This window comes from Falco biarmicus, chromosome 10 (assembly GCF_023638135.1).
Source record: "Falco biarmicus isolate bFalBia1 chromosome 10, bFalBia1.pri, whole genome shotgun sequence".
Lineage (NCBI taxonomy): Eukaryota > Metazoa > Chordata > Aves > Falconiformes > Falconidae > Falco > Falco biarmicus.
In genome coordinates this window covers 30250503-30273191 of record NC_079297.1, presented here as the reverse complement: position 1 = coordinate 30273191, position 22689 = coordinate 30250503, and the positions used below count along the sequence as shown (strand labels likewise).

At 39.3% G+C, this 22689-nt stretch overlaps 1 long non-coding RNA gene across 3 annotated transcripts in view; it reads right to left on the bottom strand.

Moving 5' to 3' along the window:
• Window positions 1–22689, bottom strand: part of LOC130156427 (uncharacterized) — a 239331-nt gene that overhangs the window by 126063 nt on the left and 90579 nt on the right. For 2 of the 3 annotated variants that reach the window (XR_008824417.1, XR_008824419.1), the window contains exon 1: window positions 19675–19786. The exons of the other annotated variant lie outside the window; for it this stretch is intronic. This is a non-coding gene — a long non-coding RNA (uncharacterized LOC130156427). Of the gene's footprint in view, window positions 1–19674; window positions 19787–22689 lie in introns of those variants that run through there. 3 annotated transcript variants of the gene reach the window in all.

The window sequence follows — 22689 nt, the reverse complement described above, 5'->3', positions numbered from 1 at the left end:
TTTAGAAATGACACTGTAAGTAAATACTCCTATAATTAATATGATTCCAGGAACTTACTTGTTGCAGATTTTTAGCTACAAAAACATACGCAGTAGTGTGAATATAAGAATAACAATCTGAGATTTTCAAACAAGTCTAAGGAAATTATTCATCCAACTCACACTGTACTTCAATAAGAATTAGGAAAGTAATTCCCTCAGGTATTATCAAATTTTAAAAAATTTAAACTGAAAAAACAGATTGCAGCTGCATTCAGCTAGATGGGGTATAAGAGGTCCCTGCAGACAACTGTACTATCAGTAAGTACTCAGGCTGCCTTCACTAATTTTGGTACAGAATTTAGTACTCCTGATGTGAAAACTAGAGCAGAATATGAGACAAAACTGAATGGCTCATTTAGCTACTACTGGTAAATTGGGGGACCTCAGAAGGGAAAATTCAGCTTCAAAACTCTTAAATGGATATTAAAACTCATGATCATTATTCACTCCACAAAAAGAGACACTAGAAAATAAAAAGTGCTGGAATATTATGGATTCCTTAAATTAAGCTAAAACTGTTTATGGCACTAGAATGCAGAAATGAATGGCTTCTCCTGGGATGCTGGGTTTAGGTTCCAGTAGTATCAGCAAACTCATACAACCACTTTTGTAACATTCAAAATTGGCTCACTGTTTGCCACTACCATCAGGGAAATAATCTTTGGGTAAGATATTCAAGGAACGTGCTCCTCTAATGGCTAAGTGTTTTTCTCATTTGGGTCCACATTTACTCACAGCCACTGCTATTACTAGTTATTTTTCTGCTGCCTTGATTTTAAGTCACTAAAATCTTTATGGGTTTTATATTGCTAAGCTAAGCAAACCAGATGCCATTATTTCCTCCACTAAGAAATCTTTTCCATTCTCCTGATCAAAATCAGGTTCCTCTTTGCATCTCTACTTTATGTTTTAAACACAGATTCCCAGAATTATACATCTGGGACTTGTACTCACACTTTTTTATCATCAACAGAAATATCTAATCTGAAACATCTTAAAATCACATTTGCCTTTTACATGGCCACTTCACAAGGGTGTGTCCTGTGAAATACCCATGCATTTCTTTTTCCTGTGGCATTGCCAATTAATGAGCCTATAGAAAAGATTTTATCATTTGACTTCATGTACTTCATACAAATTTAACCTCATTTCCAGTTCTCCAGTCCTGAAGATGGTCCAGTTCTTCCATGTGCAAATGGTACTTCTCAAAAACGTGGCCTCCGAAGATTTTATTTTTCACACACACAGACCTTTTGTTTCACACACAGACATTTTGAGCCTGCCAAACGTATCCCAATGCCCAGGCAAACCTCCTTAACTCTCACTCTAGACAGAACAGTTACTCCCACAAGAACCTGTATGAGTTGAAAAGAAGATTCAATACCACTCACCAGAATAAGGTCTGATCACAGATTATATCTTCTCCTCTGCCTCTTTGGTAGCTCACCTAAGAGCATTCAATTTCCTACAGCACAACTGAAGAGGTATAAGAACATTCGCACGATGCATCTCACCCTCATGTGATAGAACCTGGCTATTACCAGCCATGGATTGTTCACTTGGCTGTACTCAGATGTGGCAATAAAAACTCGTGAATACACATGGATGTTAACAGCACACAGGCACCATTATGAGTGGGGTGTGAACCCCACCATCCTGACTGTCTTTCTGCTGAAGGAAATACATTCCCCACTGGCCACTACTTTTCTTGTGCTCCTTGTGAGTTTATTGGTGCTCCTCATTTTTGTCCTAGACCACTCTTTGTAAAATACTTTTAGAGTATTCAGGATGTAAGATCCTATGTAACAGCCACATATGTATTAGCAATTAATTAACATTAACAGAATGGATGACACTACACCAAGCATCTATGACAGTCACTGTAAGCTCTTTGCCAATATCTTTAAATATTCCTCCTATGGCTTCTCTAAAAAAAGCCCCACAAACTTCTCCAAAAAAATCCTGAAAAAAAACCCCTTTTTTTTATATAAACACAAATATATAAACACACTCAGCAATATTTCCAGCCCATGGACTAAAAGAAATATCACCTCATGGATCGTAACAGCTATAACCAGTAAATGTCAAGAAACCAAGCATAGGGTAAAACGTTTACAACTGCCTAAGGAATCCACAAGTCTCACCTACAGAATCATTTAAACACTATAGCCATATATCTGTGGTGCTCGGCAGAGCTCTAGCAACAAGAGGGTACACTTGTTTGGAGCGCATCTGGATATCCACACGCAGCAGATGTATGCTACTGTAAATACCTTCAATTCAGGATCACATATGTGGACATGGACCTGCGACCAAGAAAACTGCTGCTTGATTCTAGACAAGTAAACAGGATTAGAACAAACCTGCAGGATCTCAGATGTTGAGCTTCTCGCTAGAAAAAATATGACAAACAGTGGCTACATTTTGAGGCAGTTCACAAAATGGTATTTAAAAAATGAATAGAAAAACACAGAGGAAAGGAAAAATAGATGGGATCTGAGAGGAGATAAAACAAATTTATGACACCAGTTATGAGAAAAAGTCAGTATTACCAGGGCTGGTAAGGGAAGAAAGAAGGAAAAAGCAAGAATCTGAAGGATTTGGGAGGGATTGAAGAACTGGAAGAAATGAGATGAGAAAGCTAAAACTGGAAATGGGTGGAGCTGACAAAACCTAAAAGATCAAAGAAGACTATGGATCTAGATTTTCATCATGTGCTCAGGAGTCCAGAGATTCACAAGACTGAGGAGATTTTATTACAGGTTTAGGACAGTGATGAATTGCTTGAGCTGGAATATAACAGTTCAGGAAGATTCTAAAGAAGCTAAAGCAACAGAACAGGCTTGGGAGAAAAAAAATAGGGAAAATACAGATGAGTGTGTCATTAAGGCTACTCATGTGGCTCTTCCAAGAACTTGATCAGCTCCTTGCTCTGTCACAGATCCCTTGCATGACCTTCTTTGGCAATTAACCTCACCTCTTCATCACATCCATTTTCCAATTGCAAAATGAAAGCAACGTCTTCCTGTCTCTTTCTTCTCTTAAGGGCACAAGCTTGTCGGAGCAAGATTCTGTCCCTAATTATGTGTGTGTACAGCTCCCAAGACAATGGGGTGCTCATCTCAGAAACAAGCAATAAAGTAACTTGCCAAACCAAAGAAATGTTGTGGTAAAAAATATTACCTTAGGGACAGTAGCTATTTAGATGGCATGCTATATATGACTGAGTCAGCGGCATAATGATGGTTGTCGAAAGTAGCAACACATTCTCTGTCAAGCACAACCTGTTAAAAAGTCGTGTACAAGAGGGGAAAGTCAATGAGATGAGTCATGCCTTGCCTTGCCTTCTATGTTATCAAAGGTTATGTTACACACAGTATGAAGGACAGTAGGAATTCCTTCGATCTACAGTCAAATGGAACAACTCTGGCTCCTGCTGTGAGCTCTGAGGTCTCCTCCGTAGGTGTCACTCTCGCTGCTGATGGCCATAGATAATAACAAGTTAGGGTACAGACTAACCGGGAAATGATACCACCTGCTACCCAACATAAATTACCAACCCCTCTGGGTCTAATTACTCTTGTCAACATGTCACATGGCTATTATATTCACTGTTATGCAGAAATGCAGAGCAGCAGCAGATTCTGCAGAAAGAATGAGTTTCGTGGCATTTCTATGTATTCACTGGAAGGAAGAAAAAAAAAATAATTTGTTCCTGAGACAGAAAAGAAATGGGAAAAATTCTGCATCACAGCGAAATCAGTCCCTCTGTTAACAGTCTTAGCAACTGCACAACTGGTCAGAAAACACAGTGAAAACAGTGAAATGAAGGGCATCCTCCAGCAGGTTTCTTCCCAGCTCCCCCAAAGCACACTTTTTTTTTTTTTTTTTTGCAAAAGATCAGGGGCTCCGAAGTTGGAATTCCCAAGTGACAGTAACATGCACATTATTACTTGACACTGTATCATTACATGAAAAGCCAGCAGACTTGTGCTCAGTCTGCAGCTGAAGTGACTTTCACAGCAGTTTTAGACACCTGTTTGTGAAACAAGCAGCTGTATCAGAAAGAGCTGAAGCATGAAAGTTCAGTGTTATTGCTGAAACAGCTCAGGTGTCTCTGAACTACCCCATGTTGTCTCTAGACTAACGCTACACTTCTTGAGCAAGATTGCATGCTATGCTGTCAGCAATTCAGTCACTGCCATTCTATTGTAAGCACTTTAAAACAGAGTCTGACCCTTAAGACGCTCAGAAAGACTCAAACAGCGAAGAAACTGAGCAAGCCTTTTCACATGCTTCTGCTTAACTGGCTATGGCTGAGCAAACTGACCACTTGGTTACAATACCCTTCTGGGCACAGTGACTGAGAAACTATCAGATTTTCTCCAAGTCCTAACACACTGCGTAAGGCTGACAACTGTTCATTCCAATAAGAAGAGTCTGATTTCTTCGGTTGCTCTTGAGTAGAGGCTGCAGAACCATCAGGCCATTTACCCAACCGACCTGTATCAGCAGCTATGACAGGCTGTGATTTTACGTGAACACATTTATGAACAATTGAGAAAGTTTGCCTCAATTTAAGTTTTAATTCATATTATTTCTGTGCAGAACAACATATAAGGCCTAGAAATCACACGCAAATCAGAAAAAGGCTATTTACTGAAGGATATGACCAGCACAATATGCCAGCACCTGCCAAGGGTCTTTCTTGATGATTGCTTATGATTATAATGGTAAATTATTTGCTTGTGTAAAATAATAATTAGAAAAAGTAAAGGTCATTCATCCAGATATAAACCTGGCTGCAAAAAATCATCAGCGTACAGAGTTAACAGGCATATTCGTTGCATTATAAACAGCAGGCCAGGATAATATTATATAGTTTGCAATCTGTATTTGTTCTATGTGAGTCATAGCTTTGCATAATTTTATCACATTCCTGCCAGGCAAAAGCAAACATTAAAAGAAATATTAGAAGCGAGCCAGTGAAATATCCTAGAAGAAAAAAGCCCTGCAACAACCACCATTGTAATGACCAATGAGCATTATTTTATCTATGTGATTTGGTAGCTTGTGTGTATTTTTTTGCAGTATCACTTTAAAGTAATTTCTAATATATGATTAGTTTATTTTGATTTGCCTAATATCATTACATTGTACTAAAGCATCAATACAACTGCTTGGACTTTTTATATATGACATGATTGATTAGGTGCAGATAAGAAAGAAAATATTACTTCAAGAGACCTGACCTTCACTGAATCATCTGAGATGAAGAGAATTTAAATGCTGTGTTACTTGCACTCAGCACCAGAAAATGTTACAGAAAAAAAAACTAGAAAAAAACACTTACTGAAAATTTCTGCTATGATTAAGAACATTTTCCAGTAAGATTCTTCCTCTCCATTTCCCCAGTTGGAAACATTCCTCATCCCCAAGCTCTGCTGCAAGAGCAAATAGTGTGACAAAGGCTATGCAACACTTCACCAGACCTTCAGAGAAGTATCTCCCACAACTCTACATCTCTCCTACAATATGTGATAGCTCCTTTCTGGAACTTCAGGACTTGCAGCTCTTGGGAGAGATCTTTCCTCTATCCCCTAGGCTGGTAGTGAGCATTCAGTCCAGGCAGAGCAAACTGCCCCAGCCTCTGGCACCTGCTCCTGGTTGGTGCAGGCTCCACTCTGGTCTCCCCGCAATCTCTGATGCAATGACCACACAGACCAGTTGTGGAGCAGGAGTGACCTCAGCCCTTCTTACTACACAACACAGGCAGTGCATAAGAAACTGCTGTGACTTGGGACCAAGTCTTTGAATCTGGGATGATGAACTGTTGGCTTAAATCGATATTTCTTCTCTAGATGCCCATACCACACCTTGTGTGCTATGGTTCCCCCGGGAAGTCCTTCCTCACACACTACCAGTCCCTCTCATGCCCCCCCCCCCCCACTCCCTGAGCGCTCTGTACAGTAACCTGACTGATCCCCGCTGCTTCCTGGCACTCTGCCCCTTGCTGCCCGTCCAGCCCCTGCCAGCTGGGGTACCCTGGCTGGCACCCTTGGTGCCCAGCCCCTGCACTGCCCCAGCTGTCAGGGAGCTTCATGGTCGAAGGAAACCCCCAACAAGGCCCCACCACAGCCAAGCATTGTTATTTCTTCCCTGCCATACACTCTATAAGGTTCATCTCCCCTGTCTCATTGCCCAAAGGACAGTATGAGAGAAGAAATTGAGAGACACTATCATGTGGTTTACTCAGCTCTGCAGGTTTCTCTTGCCACTAGCTGTCTCCCACATACTGAAAAATCCCAAACTCCCACTCAAGCCTCTATAATATCCACGAGAGAGAAATTGGGCAAAAAGATGGGAGCAAGGAGCTTAAGACATATTTCCTCACACCCACTCCTTTGCTCTAAATATACAGGAATTTAAGCTTGTCCCTCATAAAAAAAAAAAAAAAAAAAGAAAAAAAAAATCCTACAAAACGGCCCCTCAACTCTCCCTCAATTTAATCTCTATTTTCCTTTTAAAAGAAAAAAAAGGGTGGGGTGGAAAAAACTATATAGAACCATTTGGCAAAAGTAGTTTGCTACTGTAAAGAATTTTTCTCTGAACTATTTATCTTAAAGCATGTCAGAGCAGGCATCAAAAGCAGCCATGGCATCGGCAGAGTGCACACTGTGCACACTGTCACTTACTGTGATTGAAAGGACAGTATGTTTTCAAACAACTATACTTGTGTGAAATGTCATCAGATCTGACTGCTTAATCCAGATTAAAAGAAAAAAAAAGAAAAAAAAAAGAAAAGAGGGCTGTTCCATTCAGAGGTGAGACTACACTGATGACATTGTCCAAGAGTAATTTGATTGAGACAGTGGATCATCACAACAGCCAGGAGTGACTAGATTAGTGACAGGGTGCATCTCAGAGTCATCACCATATTGAACGTACAGTATGCAATGCAGCCACCAAGCACGGATGGAAACCAAGGAGAGATGGTTTAGAAATTGCATCTAGCAACAAGCAAGGTTTGCCAGGAGAATTTGTACTTTGCAGATTGCTTTCCCTTTCCCAATGGATGCTACAAAAATTTGAGATTCAGCACTGCACAGGAGCCCAAATCAAAAAGGAGATGGAATCTACAAAGTGGCTTTAAAAATTGCTCATCCTTCAGGAGAATCCTACTAAATTCCAGTAAAAAAAGCAAACTCAAAAGCAAAAAGCATGAAGTTGTGGAAGCTGTTGTTTAGGAAAATTAAAGTGATACAGGAAAAAAAAATGAATATACACAGCAAGGAATAATTTAGGGTTAGCAGAGGGGTGAACTAGAATATTAGATGACCTATTTTTCTGTTTACAATTTAAATCTAAGGCTCTTACTACTTTTACTAATTAGGGCCAAACTACTGATCACCGCACAAAGTCACTTAAAACCAGCATCAGACTCCTAGTAACACCATGAAAACAGCATTCTGCCTATGTGTGATAAGAAGTCATTTAAATTTGCTCATTTACGAAAGTTCATCTGTTTGGGACCTAACCAGGAAATGTAAGGCATCTTGATAATTCATCACGTTAAGGAGAGTGTGACTCCAGCAGACTTTGTTCTATTCCGCTGCATGTTATCTCCCTGCACATTCCCAGGGCTACACTGTAAAAGATTGCAAGGTGACAGAATATGTTCATACAGCCTCTAAGTGCTACTTCGCAAGGATGCATTGTAGTATGTTACCCTGAGGCAGTAAAGTGTTTAATGATGTTGCTGCATGTCATTAGTTAGTATTCTCTAAGTGGATCTTACAGGAAAGTATTCTAAATTATATATTGAGAAGTTAATACTAGTGAAGAGAAAACATTAAGAGATAGAGATTGCTTTCACAGGTGTCTGTACAGGTGGGTACAGTTTAAAAGTTGGCCAGAACTCCTCATGCCTGGAATCAAGCCTGTAATCCCTAAAATGATCTAGCCCTGCCTCTGCCCAATCCAGATCAGCAAGACTGGAAGAGTACCTTGTCTGCTGGTGTTTGCCTTCTGCTCTTACCTGTAGCCATATACAAATGGACAAAAGAAAGATTTTTTATTTTTTTTTTAACCTTCTGCTTTCCACAGCTTCATATAAGCAAGATATCACACATCATAACTATTCAGTTAAGTAACATTTTTATTAAGTATCCATTAACTTACATCAATGCCATGTTCTCTAATGGTCACAGTAATTTCCTTGCTTCCAGCTATTATCTGTCATACACTTCCCTGCATGCACGCATGTGTGTGTGTCAGAGAGAAAGAGATGGAGGGAAACAGAGAGGAGGAAGAAGGCTGGAAAGTGGGGGTCACTGAATAAAAGTGGAAATGGAGCTGCAGAATTATAGGCACAGCTCACAGTGACACCTAGAGTCAATCCTGCCTAATACTTCCCCATTGTAAATCCTTTCTCTGGCTCTCTATCCCTCCCTCCCCTGTTCTCTAAAAACTTTGTTCATAGCTGCAAATGATGTTTCCATGCTCCAGTTCTACCTCTGGTTTAATTTGGGGTGTGTGTGTGTGTGTGAAACAACCAAAACACAGAAAACCAAAGACACCCCATTTCAGCAAAAATGTCACAGCTGTTTCCAATAAGGCTAGAAAAATCTCTCCAGATTTTTCTCAGAATCTGGAGCACAACCACTTTCTAAAACAAAACGGAACATTTTTAAGTTTTGGAGAAGAAACACGGAAATTTAGCATAGAGTTAACCCTGAAGCAGACAGACATTTATTAATTTCCTCATAAAAATTCCTCTGAATTTAGCCGTATGTGAAGATTTTTAAAAGTGCCACCTGCATGTGCTAAGCAGGAGTCCTTCAGAATTCAGTTGCTCAAGCATGAAGGCCTCCATGTGCTCCGTGTGAGCACAGAGGCGCCCAAAGGCCTGAGCTCTGAATGACGCAGCGCAGGTGCAGTGCACCTCCCCGAGCCCAGAGGACACCCCACGTCCTCACCTCTGCCCTTCTTACTGCTACTGGTGATTCCTATTGGAGATACCTACAAAAGTGGCTTATAAGCAGAATCAAGATTATTTGTGCGTAGATGTACATGATGCCAAATCCTTGCATGGCAGCAAGAAGCCCAGAAATAAAGCTGTTGGGAATATTCTTGATTGTGACTGATAAAAAAATGGAAATAGTGATGTTCAAGTTATTATTCAGAAAAAGAATACAATCAAATATAAATATGAGTGACAGCAAGTAATTTGATCAACTCTCCTGACCACTGAGACATTATTCAGGCCTTAGTGTCTCAGAAAGGCAGTGTCTTTTGTCCCTTTGACTTTGAATGTCTGATTAAGTGAAAGAAATTCATCTAATTAAGATATCCATAGGATCATATTCAGCTTTTTGTGATTTATTGCAGAATTTGAAAGTTAACTTTGTTTTACTATGACTTTTATATATTAAAATTCAGGACCATCTGCACAGACTTTATCCATGCATATTTCAAACTCTGGAAGAGCTCAAGTTTGAATTAGTGCTGATGTGTGGACATTGTTCATCATTAACACACTGTACGTGTGCCCAGAAGAAAGGTCAAGGGATCCTGAAATATAAAAAACTCCCAATTGACACCTGCTACAGAATAATGATATTGTGCCAAGCCAGGTTTAAATACCTGTTTGTGAAATGGGTAGCTAGTAAAAAAAGCAGGGGGGGGGGGGGGGGCCGGAGGGGATGACAGGGTAACTGTCCATCCCATGGTTGGTTACAATTCTGAAAGCTCTACCAAGTAGCACAGTTACAACTTGAAAATGACCAAGTATTTGGTACAAACTCGAAAAATAAATACATGAAGGAATATCCAGCATTCATTACTGTGTAACACCTCAAATTTTGCAGGAATAGTCTGAACAAGGAGTAAAGGAAAAGGGACTATAAATCTGAGTAGAAAATAAGAATTCTACAAATCAACATGTTTTTCCTATAAATGAGTGATACTTAAAACCTCAAATTTTTATTTGAATTAAATCTTGAAAAGTTTGCATGCTAAGCTTATTTTTCTAAGAACCTCTTATGATGTGCCTTGCCTCAGCCCCATAACCTGCAAGTTGGACTTTCTAGACCCATTTGGCTTTAATTATATGCTATTCCACTTAATTCAATCAAATAGTATTTAAGGCCTTACTAGCTGCTGTTAGGAAGAGAAGCTCATGCTAACAGACATCGTTCAGCACAAACCTGTCTTTTTAAATAAAATTTATAAAAGGTCTTGCTCCTTGAATATCATACATAAGAACAGGTCACATCCTGCTCAGCAGTTCAAGATCTCCAAAAGAGTTCTGTACCTCTGCTTCCTCCAGGCTGTACATACAACTGCCCTTCACTTCTTTATAGGCATACTCTACTCTTGTTCCTTTCTGCATCTCGGGCACTGGCACATACAGTTGCAAACACCATATGCCTCAGCTCCTGCATTTGCAGTCTGCTTCAGAGAATGCAGTCAAAGCACCAGAGGCCAGCTCCACTTATCCAGTCTGTCTTGGCTGGCCAATTCCTCTGGCACATACTCCAAAAAATGTAGGCTACTGCTTTTAGTATGAGCACCGATTAACAGTCTTAAGTATTTATATATTCTAGCATAACCATTCTTTTCTGATTATCTAGCTAAGACTTCGCTTTTTTTTTTTTCTTTTTTTAAAAAAAGGAAGCAAATGGTTCCTATGTGAATGCAAGCAATTTTACAAGCAAGCATTTTACATAAGAACAGTTTTACCAATAACCCGCCCAAATCAATTCTGTGATGGAAACACACAGTTTAAAAATTCCTGCACCTTACCTGCCCAGCCCAGTTGAAAGGTATTGAACTATCAATCTCTGATCACATAAACAAGTGACGATATCCTTATTACTTGCCCATGACATTGAGGTCCCCAAAGAACGTTGCTATCAGTTGTGACACAGCCCCAAACACTGCGAGTTTGGTTCAGGGAAAGAAAAAAAAAAATAAAAATTAACAGAGTTTGGGGATCAAGATTCAAATTATATCATCATTATACACATTTCCCACAGCAATACAGCATCTCCCTTTCTGTGAGCTGCACACTATGTGTGTTGACACAAATACTGCATGAACTGAAGACAGGCCAACAACGCCCTTCAAAATGGGATGTTTGGTGAAAGAGCAGTACACAGCCAACCACTGCAAAGTTTCACAGTTTTCATTCTCCTGCCAATTCACTGTTTACAAATCACACACACCTAACTCTGGTACCGTGGCCCCAGACAGCACAGACTCTATTACAATGTAATCTATTACAGACTCTAATACAATGTAACTGGCAAAATTCTCCCACTGCACTCCCTCTCAGCAGACAGGACCAATAAAGGCAGCAGGAAGGTGAGGCAGAGTTCAGTGTTCCTCCAAACCTCAGCGTGACTCGATGAGCACTTGTCCTCAGCCACACTAACTGCACTTTGCCCAGGGATCTATGAACAAGATATACCCCAAAGATGCTTCTGTTTTAAAAGATGTGCCTTAAAGCAAGCTGTCTGAAGTAATTAAGTAGTAAACCTCACAGCAGCAATGAACCTTAATTTTCCATTCCGATTCATACCAACTTTATTTTTGGTCTTCTTTCAAACACTTATTTTCCATCTCTAAATATGTCACTCAACAATCTCAACATAACGAAAAAAATTCAGAGGACATAGGCCATAACTGTAGCCTTCGGAGGTGTGTGTTACAAGGAACTTAACCAGTCCTTTTGGACTGGACACAAAAAAGGCAATGTCGAGCGTCACACAGATCCTGCTACTGAAGCTTGAAATATCTGCATGTTTACCATGTTGTATTCCATGATGAAGTCCTACCAGACACTCTAAGGCCATTCACAGGGGCTGAAGGAGGATCTGAGTACTTGGGCTGATATTAAAGACTACAACAAGGTACAAATTAGCATGTTATTTTCATTTCTTGCATTATAGCCCCTAGTAGGCACACAAGTAGGGCTCCAAAAATGTCCCACTTCCATATAAACTTCATGTTTGCAAGTTTTGAACACTTGAGGTTAACATTTCTAGCCAGGGAAGCTCATTGAAACATCCGTCCCATTCCTGTGCAACAGTGAAATGTCAGGAAAAGTGGAGCATCAAACATTATCCTCCAATCTCTGACCCTGCTATAAAGGGCTGGAGTTCAACTGGACATCCTTTGATTTTTGACCAATTAAACTGCAAACCTGCAGGGATTCAAAATGTGTGCAACTGCCAGATGTGGGATCTAGGGAGAGCATGCTGTTCAGGTGAACATTCTGACCACAGGTTTACTTCTTTCCCTTTGAAGTAGGCTGTCATCCATTTGGATAGAAAATGAAGTGTGAAATACAGAGGCTTTACAACATGTAATGACTGCGACAATTTAGTTAAAGCTGATTTTCAGAAGCCAAGAGCTGAGTTTCAAATTAAACTGCTTATCAGTGGCCACCATGACAGAATGCATATTTAGGAAATTATTTATTCCAACGTGATATAATTAATTGTAATATGTTCTTTAAGTTCTGCATGGTATTCTAGGCACTGGACAAATAACATATGAAGTTAGAACTCAAGCCATATGGAAGCCTATTCATGCATGTTGTTCTGGGTGTTCATTTAGCAGGTTCCCAATGAGAAAAAAAACTAGATTTGATCAAATATTTTGAATTGCCTAAATTTTGGTAAGAAAATAATTTATTGCTCTTTAACTAGTTTTGAGAATGGCAAACTTCTTTTTTTTTAAGTCTGTTTCCTTTCAAAATAAAACTATATTATTGTCATGTCTGACCAGTTCTGCTCCTTGGTTGCAGTATATTATGTTGGCTTTTTGACATCCTTGCTGAACCTCCATGTTTTTGATAAAGAAATAATGAATTGCATGCATGTGTATCTTCACATACAATTTAATACTGCCCTCTGATATCTTCCCAGAGAGATAGAACTTGCAAGAATTTATGTGAAAAGGAAAAAGTCTTTAGCTTCACTTATCACTCGCTGAAGCTGAAACACAGGGCTGAAAAGACCCAATTCCACATGAGATACCCACCAGGTAACTGGTCATCTAAGTTGCAAAAAGAGACCAGAATTTCTGTAATAATTGTGCCACAGCTGGCAGTGCCAGCCTGAGATGTACCTGTTCTCCTATCTCAGTACAGTAGTGAGAAGCTGAAAGGACTGGAATCCTTCAGCACAAGGAAGGTCTTCAAGCTTCATTCGACTGAATGAAGCTGACCCGTAAGTCTGCTGCAGTTCATGATGGGAGGGGTAACTGCTTCCCCAACTCAGCTACAGTGTCCATGTTCATCCACAATTACAGTTAATCTTGAGAATGATGAGACATAACCTGAAGCTTTTTGGCAACAAACCCTTGATCCGAGTAAAGGCTGAGAGCCCCATTGCAGCAACTGGACAGCTGCTGTGCAGCAACAGCATGCCTGTCCACCACATTGATCTACATTTCCCAAAGGATCCCACAGGACTTCGCTCATGGGAGAGAACTGTAAAAAACATTTCTATTACAGCCAGGCCAATGTAGGAAACTTCGTGGCAGAAAGGAAGACTACTCTGTTCAACTGAAATTGCTGATTACAAGTCACCCGTGTGACTTGTATTACGTATTACGAGGACACCTAAGCTCAGTGTCTAAAAAGTAGTTACATAAATATAAAAATTTAGTATGGTGAAGAAGTTTCTTTCTCTCTCACCACCCATCTAAAAGATTAATCAGATCAATCATGGCACATTTCTTTACAGAATTCTATGACTTAAGTGCTACAGACATTAGCAACACTTCAATCTCCTGTCTCTGATCCTGAAAACATCATCTGTTAGGTTTTTGGCAATGCTAGAAGGAAAACCAAGCTGCTTAAAAAAAACGCAGGGAACATTTCAGGAGATACCAGTGTCCATTTTTCATGTGCTCTCCCTACCTCTCTGCAAAAATTTACGTGAGTCAAAATTATGGAAAACTGGTGTGGTTGGTGGCACTTTGTAAAACCTTATTCACCACTAAAAAGCAAGCAGGGAAAGAAGGCTGCTAAGCACTATACTGATAAACTTATCTCCTGCTTTCAGTAAAGATATATGAAGATGCTACATGTTAAAACACTACTGTACTACCATGGAATATGCATGTGGAATTAAACAGGAGAAGAAAAGCCCACAATTTTATGAAAAAGCGCAAAGACAATGGCCTCACCCTACTTTGAGTGCTAGTGGTTCTGGGGGTAAAAAAAAAAAAAAAAAAAGCTCTTGAAATACAGATTATTTCTCATTTGCATTTGCCATTAATGGATATTTCCTACAAGGTCCAATTAAGAAAAATATTTCTTTTCTACAAGGCAAATTTATCAAAAATTCAAATAAACTCTTTGATGCATTTTCTGCATAAACTGATCATGAATAAACATAATCCTGTTGCTCTAAGAACAGATGTCATCCTGTAGCTCCCTGCCCCCGACAGCTCTGCTCTCCAATCACAAAGGAGAAGGAAATTGTTTGGCCGAGTTTACAGAATGAACCATAAATCATATGCATCTTTGCCAAAGCAAACTCATGTTTCTTTTATGAAACAATTGCTCCTAAAAGAACTTATATTCATTTTTTATATATGCATTTTTTATAAAATACATAAGGAAAGTAGAACATACTGTTCTGTTTCTCCTTTAGAAATGCTTGGTATTTTTCCATTCTGGTTGAGAAAGCAAACATTTGCATTTTCACGTGGCTTTCCGAAGCTAGTTGCATGGACCTAGCTGCAGTATTTTGAGGGATTCAGAGAACATTAAAATTGCTTTGGAATATTTGAGTCACCATTATTCACAAAAGTGAATTCACATAAAGTGAAACTAGGAAACAATAGGGACTTTTGTTGAAGTCAGATGCTGTAAATATGAATGAAGGAAGACTTGTGCATCTTCATAGATAGGGAAGATTTCAAAGCCAGATTCTTTCTCAGGAGTTTTTTTTTAAAAAGAAGAAAAAAAAATAAACAACCAAAAAAAAAAAGCTAAATACTATAAAGAAAATAAACAGAGCCTAGGTGTTCCAGAAGTACATGTGCAGCAATGCCATTCTGACAAGTTGAGGCACCTCTCTCTCTTCCCAGAGAGTATTCCAGCTTTCAGAGAAAAATCTGACCTGAAAGGATTGTCATGAGCCAGAGCTGCCCACAGAAAGGTGTGGGGAACACAGCTGGGCACAGGCAGCTCTGCTGAGCATTGGGGGGGGAAGGGGGAACTGCGGCATGAAGAAGGCTCCACGCTTGTCTGCATTGCTCCATCATATCTCCCACTTACCCAGCTCCTCAGGCTGCTCAGTGAGCTGCAACACTCGAGAAAACCGTGCTGTCCTCGGGCTCTGAGTAGAGGAAAAGAGCACGTATCTGCAAAAGAGGTGTATCATCACTGCTGTATGTGACAGTCAGTCACTTCAGTGCAGCTTTCTAACCTTCTAGAAGAGCACAAGTGCTCAGCCATGCTCTGGCTACACTACTCACATCTAGAACATGTCATTCAGACTGTCTTGGTTCACAGAAGAGTGAGTGCCTAGCTAAAACCATGGCTTTTGAGTGTGATCAGCCATCAAGGGGCCATGAGAGTACTCTTCTAGGGTACATGGAAGGGTCCAGGTCTCTAATACTGCTTTATTTCCTTTGGGGATGCCTTCTTTGATACAACTTCTCTGCTTTTATTCTTAAAGGACTTCTTGTCATCCTGTCTGGTCTGATTCTGGAGTGGACACTGAGATGTAATAAGCACAAGACCCTGCTCTTTCACATCCACTACTCTCACGTTAAAAAACAGAGCCTTCTGTAGCAAAGTCAGAGCTGATCTTCATTTTCCATTCTCCACTTTCTGCCCCACACAGTTTTGAAGACTAAGGCTTTTCCCCAGCTATAAGGTGTTTAAAGTTCTTCCTCACATCCCGTCTCTTTTCAAACACTTGCTTTGCTTCCCCAATCTGCACCTTACCTCTGTTCTCTAATCGATTTCTTTATCTTCCTACCTCATCATGCTTATCACTCTTTCTTCCTCTTCTTTGCCTTTCATTTTTATATGACCAACAAATCCCAATCCAGAATAAGAACCTCAGTGTGCTCAGTACTGTGCCATCACCATGAAAGAGCCCTCTCTGTTGTGAGCAGTACGATGCTTTTCCTTGGTTTCCTTATCCTTCATATCCTATGCTGCAACACATCGTGACAGCTATCTACCACCTCCCACTCATTAGGATTAAAATCTCTTCTACAGCAAGAACACATTTCAGTTCCAATGGGTATTAAAACCAAGTGCCTTGTTGCAGGCTGTGTCCTTTCTGCAAAGCAACAAAATTTATGACAATGACAACACAAGAGCCTAATGCCAGATACCTTGAGATCACTCTACTGTGCCTTGTACTTGTTTAACACACCCCAAATGAAAGGCACTATTTATTACACATTTTTGCTTAATTGATGTTTTCAGATGAGACAATGGACACTGGAAACAACAACTTTTGGCTGGAAAAAGTCATATTATTTTCTGATAACACAGCATATAATGCATGTCATTCAGAGGATGAACAATTTCTTCCATTCAGAGTTTTCATCTGCTTGCTTGTCGTACAAAGTATATGCATTACCCGATTAAATAACTCATAGACCCATAAATCGTTAACCATGTGTACAGTACATAATTCAGTGATCTGTGAACTGTGTTACAATACACTATTTCAAAGCTTTTCTCAAGTTAAAAAAAAACCCAAACCAAACAGAACAAAAAAACCCCAAAAAAACCAAACAACAACACACCAAAACCACCAAAAAACCTGCAAAGCTTTGTTCACCAAACACTGTGCCAGTGACCTTTCTCTCTAGTTTCCATGGCATTTTTGTTCAGTTAACTGCTCAAAACATTTTAATGCTATATTCAACCCCTACAAAGTCAAACCGACGCATGACAATCCATCAAAATCAGCCTGATAACAGAAAGCACATTCCAATTCCAGAATTATTGTTGTCTGATTCTAAATGACAGGGTATGAAACAAAAAGAGCAGAGAGCTTGATTTTCCAAAGAAAAATTAAGCCCAAAGAATGATAAGAGAAAAATCCTTTAGAGAAATGATATGAAATTTAACACGATGAGAACATACGCAACAAGACAATTGTCACATATACAAACTTCAGTCAAATAAAAAGGTTTCTAAATGTGTGTATAACTGAGGACTCCCTAAACCAGAAATTATTAAATTGTTTTCTGACAATTAAAGCAAGGATGTCTTTATTCCATTAGGTCTAGATGCAAACTCTTTCCCCAGGGTCCATCTCAAATCTAAGGATTAAGTATGTAGTAATGAAATGTTTCAATTATCTACATTCATAACACCTCTTACTAATTAAAATTTATAATTCAGAAGAAAAACAAATCAAATTGTAAGACAGCCTGCTTCATGTAAAAACCTTGGTTACCATTGTTAGTCAGCAGAGGAGTTAGTAAAAAAGGCAACCTAAAAATAGGTACTGACGAATTAAAAAGAAGAAATCCTCCAAGTTCTTTGAAATGAGTGAAATAGAAGTATTGCTTAGAACTATTTAGGAATGTCACTGTCATAGCATTTTGCCAACTCATGTAGGTAGACACGTTGACAACACACTTCACCCACCCCACCCCCTCTCTCTCCACCCACCCCCCATCCACCCCCTTTCCCCTGCAAGGACCAGACTGTCATTTTGGTAAGCCAGCTTGTGGAGCGGACAATGCCATCCCAGCCAAGCATTCTGCAGTTCTCACCAGGCTCTTAGGAAGCTTTCTGCCTCCTAGAATCACAAATCTCCCAATCTGATTCCCTATCTCCTGGTAACAGTGGAGAATGAAAGATCACACTCACACAGGAAGATATGGTTCCAAAGTACCAAACATGCATCCACGGAAAGGTCTAAAAATCTTGGCAGTGATTTAAAGAAAATGTTTAAAAGAAGATGTAAACACAGCAAGCAATTGTGATTTCATCATTTGTGCCTTGATGGGTAAATGTTTCAAGATTAAACATGTCTAAAGGTGCTTGATTCTGAACAATTGCACTGCAGTCCTCATGAGGACTTGACACATATGCAAATGTTCTCCAGTTTAAGTTACTTTGGAAATAGTACAAGAACCTATTTTCTGATTTCTGAACTTTCTTTGTGATTCAAGCTGGAAAAGGAGTTGCAGGGGATGCGAGCTTGAGATGCACTATTTTCCAAACCATTTCCCTGTATCATTAGGAAAAAATATTTGGTTCCATCCACCCTCAGTGACCAAACCACTAACTTAGCCACTCATTTGTCACTTTAGACATGTCAACTCCCTGCCACCCAGACACATTCCTTCCTACTTGCCTTTTCCTTTACCCTACAGCAACGTTCAAGCAGCTCCCCTTCAGCACCATGGAAATTTAAAACAACTCTTTATGTTTGTCTGACCTCTGTCTTATAGCACCACCTGTGGCATTTTCTCTCTGCCAACAGAAGCAGTATTAAAGTCCCTCTGCTTGGCTGTCCTCCTCCTTCCTCTCCTCCTCCACATCTCTCTTCAGGATCTTATTCTGCCACAAAAGCTGTAAGGAATTATCCGGTTGTTACTGGATAGACATACTGGGAGATGGGGAACGGTGGGACTCATACCTAGCCATAGATATGAACTAAGGTATCATTCTCATGTTGTTTAGCCAGAGGGCCTTACCCTGACAGACACACATGCAGAGCAACATAACAAATGCTGCTCATGCAGGAACACCTTTCACCTTTTGATGCACCTAAGTGACAACAGAGTAAGCAAACAACAATATGCAAAAGAAACTCTTGCACTAAATTCAGCAACAGCAGCTTTTTAGATTAAAGCACTGTCTTTGTACACAGATAACAGTGCCCAGCAGTTCTGACGTACAATCAAACAATAATATAACTGACGAAGTCAATCAGAATTTGGAAAAGACACGTGCCAGTGCTCCTCCATGAGGGCCTGTTTTAATGTCTAGACCCCAATGCACTCATGCATTGCAGTGAATTTCCTACAGGCAATGCTCTTCTGCCTGCTGAGACAGACATCAGCTCATTTCTGAAAAGGGCTAAACCAGCAGTCCTTCTGGCAACAGAATTAGCTAATGCCCAAGGTGGGCTCTGGCACCCTCAGAGCTATTGTTCAGTATTGAAATGCTACTGTGCTTCTACCCATAGGAAAATCTGTCCAGTGCAAAAACATTTGCACATTTTGACTACAGAAGGCAGCATCTGAATCCAGGGCGTATTCTATAACGGAAAATAAAGGAGAATTGACATGAAATACTCAATTCTCACATTTGTTCCTAAGGCTAAACAATAACTTTTGTTTTCAAAAATCTCTACTCTCTCCTTACTTTGGAGTTGTAGCACTTGTCCAAAGTAATAAAGGAAAACACACCATGATAAGTCTGTAGGCTGCTCCAATACACAGATCTTATTCCACTGCATATTTTTCAGGCTTAATACTTTTCTAAAATGATATAAATTAAAGGCTCTCTCTTTCAATTAAAATTAGAAACCAGTCAACCAATATCATACATACACACATATATATTTAAATCATCATGGAAAATTATCACAGTACCTGGATGCATTTTACACAACGTACCTCTAATCTAAATCACCACAAAAACTGCTCCATGCTCCTCCTAGCTATTGAAACAGCTATAGAAGTACCCTGAAAAGGGTAGCCAGGATACCGATTGCCAAGTGAAATTCCTGTGCCTGCCGTTAGTGGAAGCCTTGAACAAAGAGGTGCATTTAACACTGCTTCCTAAACTTTGCCAGATTCAGGCTCAGACAGATTTCTGGCAGGAGCGAGATCCCGAGCCAGGAGCCTGTCGCTGAGAATGACCTGCCCCCTCGTTCCCACGAGCTCCTCCCTTGAGACAGATGCAAGGGACGTGAAAACCCAGTCATTAACGGGGAACAGAGCGTGGGCTCAGAGCAACCCTCATGCTCAGGGTGAACAACAACCAGGCTCATTGCACTGAACAACAACCTTCATGGAAAATCCTACAGGATTTAAAGAGTGACACCACAAATTGGGTTCCACACAATACAACAGGCTTCTAAAAAATGTCTTCCAAGATCTGCATAATTTAATAAAAAAGGATGACCTTTCTCTAGGAATTTTTTATCCTGTCCTGTGGAGCTCTAGCAGACACACAATTCTGGTTCACGTTTTTAGGAAGATTTCAAAACCTTATACAAAAGCTATCATTTTTTTTTTTCAACTGTATGTGACTTTGCCAGGGAAATCAAGTTTCATTTTATGTAGTCAAAAGAAAAAAAAAATGCCATTGGCAAAAGAATGTTGCCTGTTCTCTGAGAGGGTAAGTTAGAGCTGATCCTTAACATAGGTGGCCCCCAGAGCTGGTGCGGTACCTGCTGGAACTCTGATGGGCCATATGTGACATTGTACAATTGCAGCTTTAGCTTACAAGTATCGAACTTTCAACATAAATTAAAACACATAAATTAAAGCACAGCATGCTTTCCATCTCTTATCAACTCCTTAGTACTATATACCAATGCACTTCTAGCTTTGAATCTGTATGTTTTGCTCCACATGAATAAGTTTCTGAGCACTCATTACATTGAAAACCATAAAAATCCGATTTTATCCTGACGCCTGAACAAACATTTGAATTCCTGAAATTTCAGCCACAGATTCAAATAAAATCATCGCAAAGCAAAAAGAAATCGTAAAACAGAAGGAAAAAACACAGTTGCGGCTCATTCCATAGACAGTACGTATCCTGTAACAGATGACACGCTGCAAATACATTGTACACATCTTGTGTAGAGCTATTTCATCTTTGCATGCACTTGAAAAGAAATGGATGATGAAATCCTAAATTATACTGCATGAGTGGGGTTCAAATATTAGTTACACTGATATTTCAGAACTTGTAGCCAATTAAACTTATACCACCATTAAAACACAGAACTGCATTCTGGTGGGCATTTTCCAATGATAAATGTTTTAAAAGATCGTTAAGAAAAAAAAATGTATATTTAAATTTTTAATAAATATGCAAAATGTTTAGCTACAACACTGCTAGTTCCAATTTCTGAATAAAATTGCAAAATGTATGTATTATACCTCAGGCCTTCAATGCCAATGATTATAAGATATATAATTTCTGATAACATATTTTGCAGTGAGGGTTTTTTTTCTTCTTTTAACCAAAAAAAAAAATCTAAATGGATACAGGGAGAAAAAAAAATGCTACAGTATTTCGCAAACTTCTCAAAATAGAAATGTCTCTTCTGTAAACAAAACCAGAACTGACATGTAATACAACAGATTCATATAAAAAGATATTCCTACCTGGCGTTTTGACTCTATTTATAGAGAAACAAAATCAAAGAAATTTGAGTTAAATCTTCTAATCCATAGGACCGACATGAATACTACATGATGCAACTATAATTTTACTAGAGGGTAAGTAATGATACTCTAGCATGTCTATGATCGTCCTAATAGATGACTGCGGTGCATTATGAATGTGAAGTGTCTGTGGTGTGCTGTGACTACAGATTGACTATTATCTGTTGTGATTCTGATGCGACTGCAAAGGTACTGCAAAGCTCTGAGTCTTTGATGTGACTTTATTGCCGTAGCTGTGGCATTGCTACGATGTCACATGCAGTCTTCTGCATTATTTTGGCATTTATATATACATGTACAGTGTGAAGGCACAGTTTCAGACTTTAAGCGATCCTGGTGAATTTTAGAGGTTTGGTAACCATATAAAACCATTACACCCTTTTTATTCTGTAAATATTTTATGAAGGATTTTCAAAGAATGTAAGAAATTAATATGCCTAAAAAGGCTGGGGTTTGTCATCCAGACTTTCACAAATATTTAAATGTGCAAAAATGCTAACACATGGGGTTATCTTTTAAAATATAAAAAAGGTCTTCCATTTAGCAGCAGTGCAAGCTGTGGTTAGTAAAATATATTTACCCTCCAATTTAGTGCGTGTTCTCTGAGAATGCAGGTATCACAGTCACATTTGCAGGGACTAGTACTTCTAAAGGGGGTTAGATCATCTGAAAAGTATGATGCATATTAAAACACAGTATTTTAAAAAACATGATAATGTTTAGTTTAGCTCAGTTCTAACATTTGGAGGGGAGGAAGGGAGGGAGCTGAGCAAAACTTAAAGCATCTAATAATGTTACTAACAAAACAGAGGCTCCGTTCTTCTGCACAACCATATCAATTTTTATATTAAAATCTATTCTTGTGGCTTCTTCTGCAAGATTTTCAAGTTATGTAAAGTTTTCAATTTTTAATGGCAAAAGCCCATGAAACTAGAGGTCAGAAGTGACTTTACTGAATATAAACATCTGTGGGATTAATCTTCAGGAAATAATTATTTGCTTTCACAAAAACGGAAGACAGATACTTTTAAAAAGAAACAAGATTTTTCCAATGAAAAATTTCCAACTGGCATAGGAGAAAACATGACAAGATAAGCTAAACTAATGGGTTTGCAACATCTAGATAAAGAATTTTCTACACAAATTTATCCTGTAGGATCTGTGATTCTCAATTTTAGTGCAGCACAAGAAACAACGTGGTAATTGTCAACTTGGGAAGATTCAGTA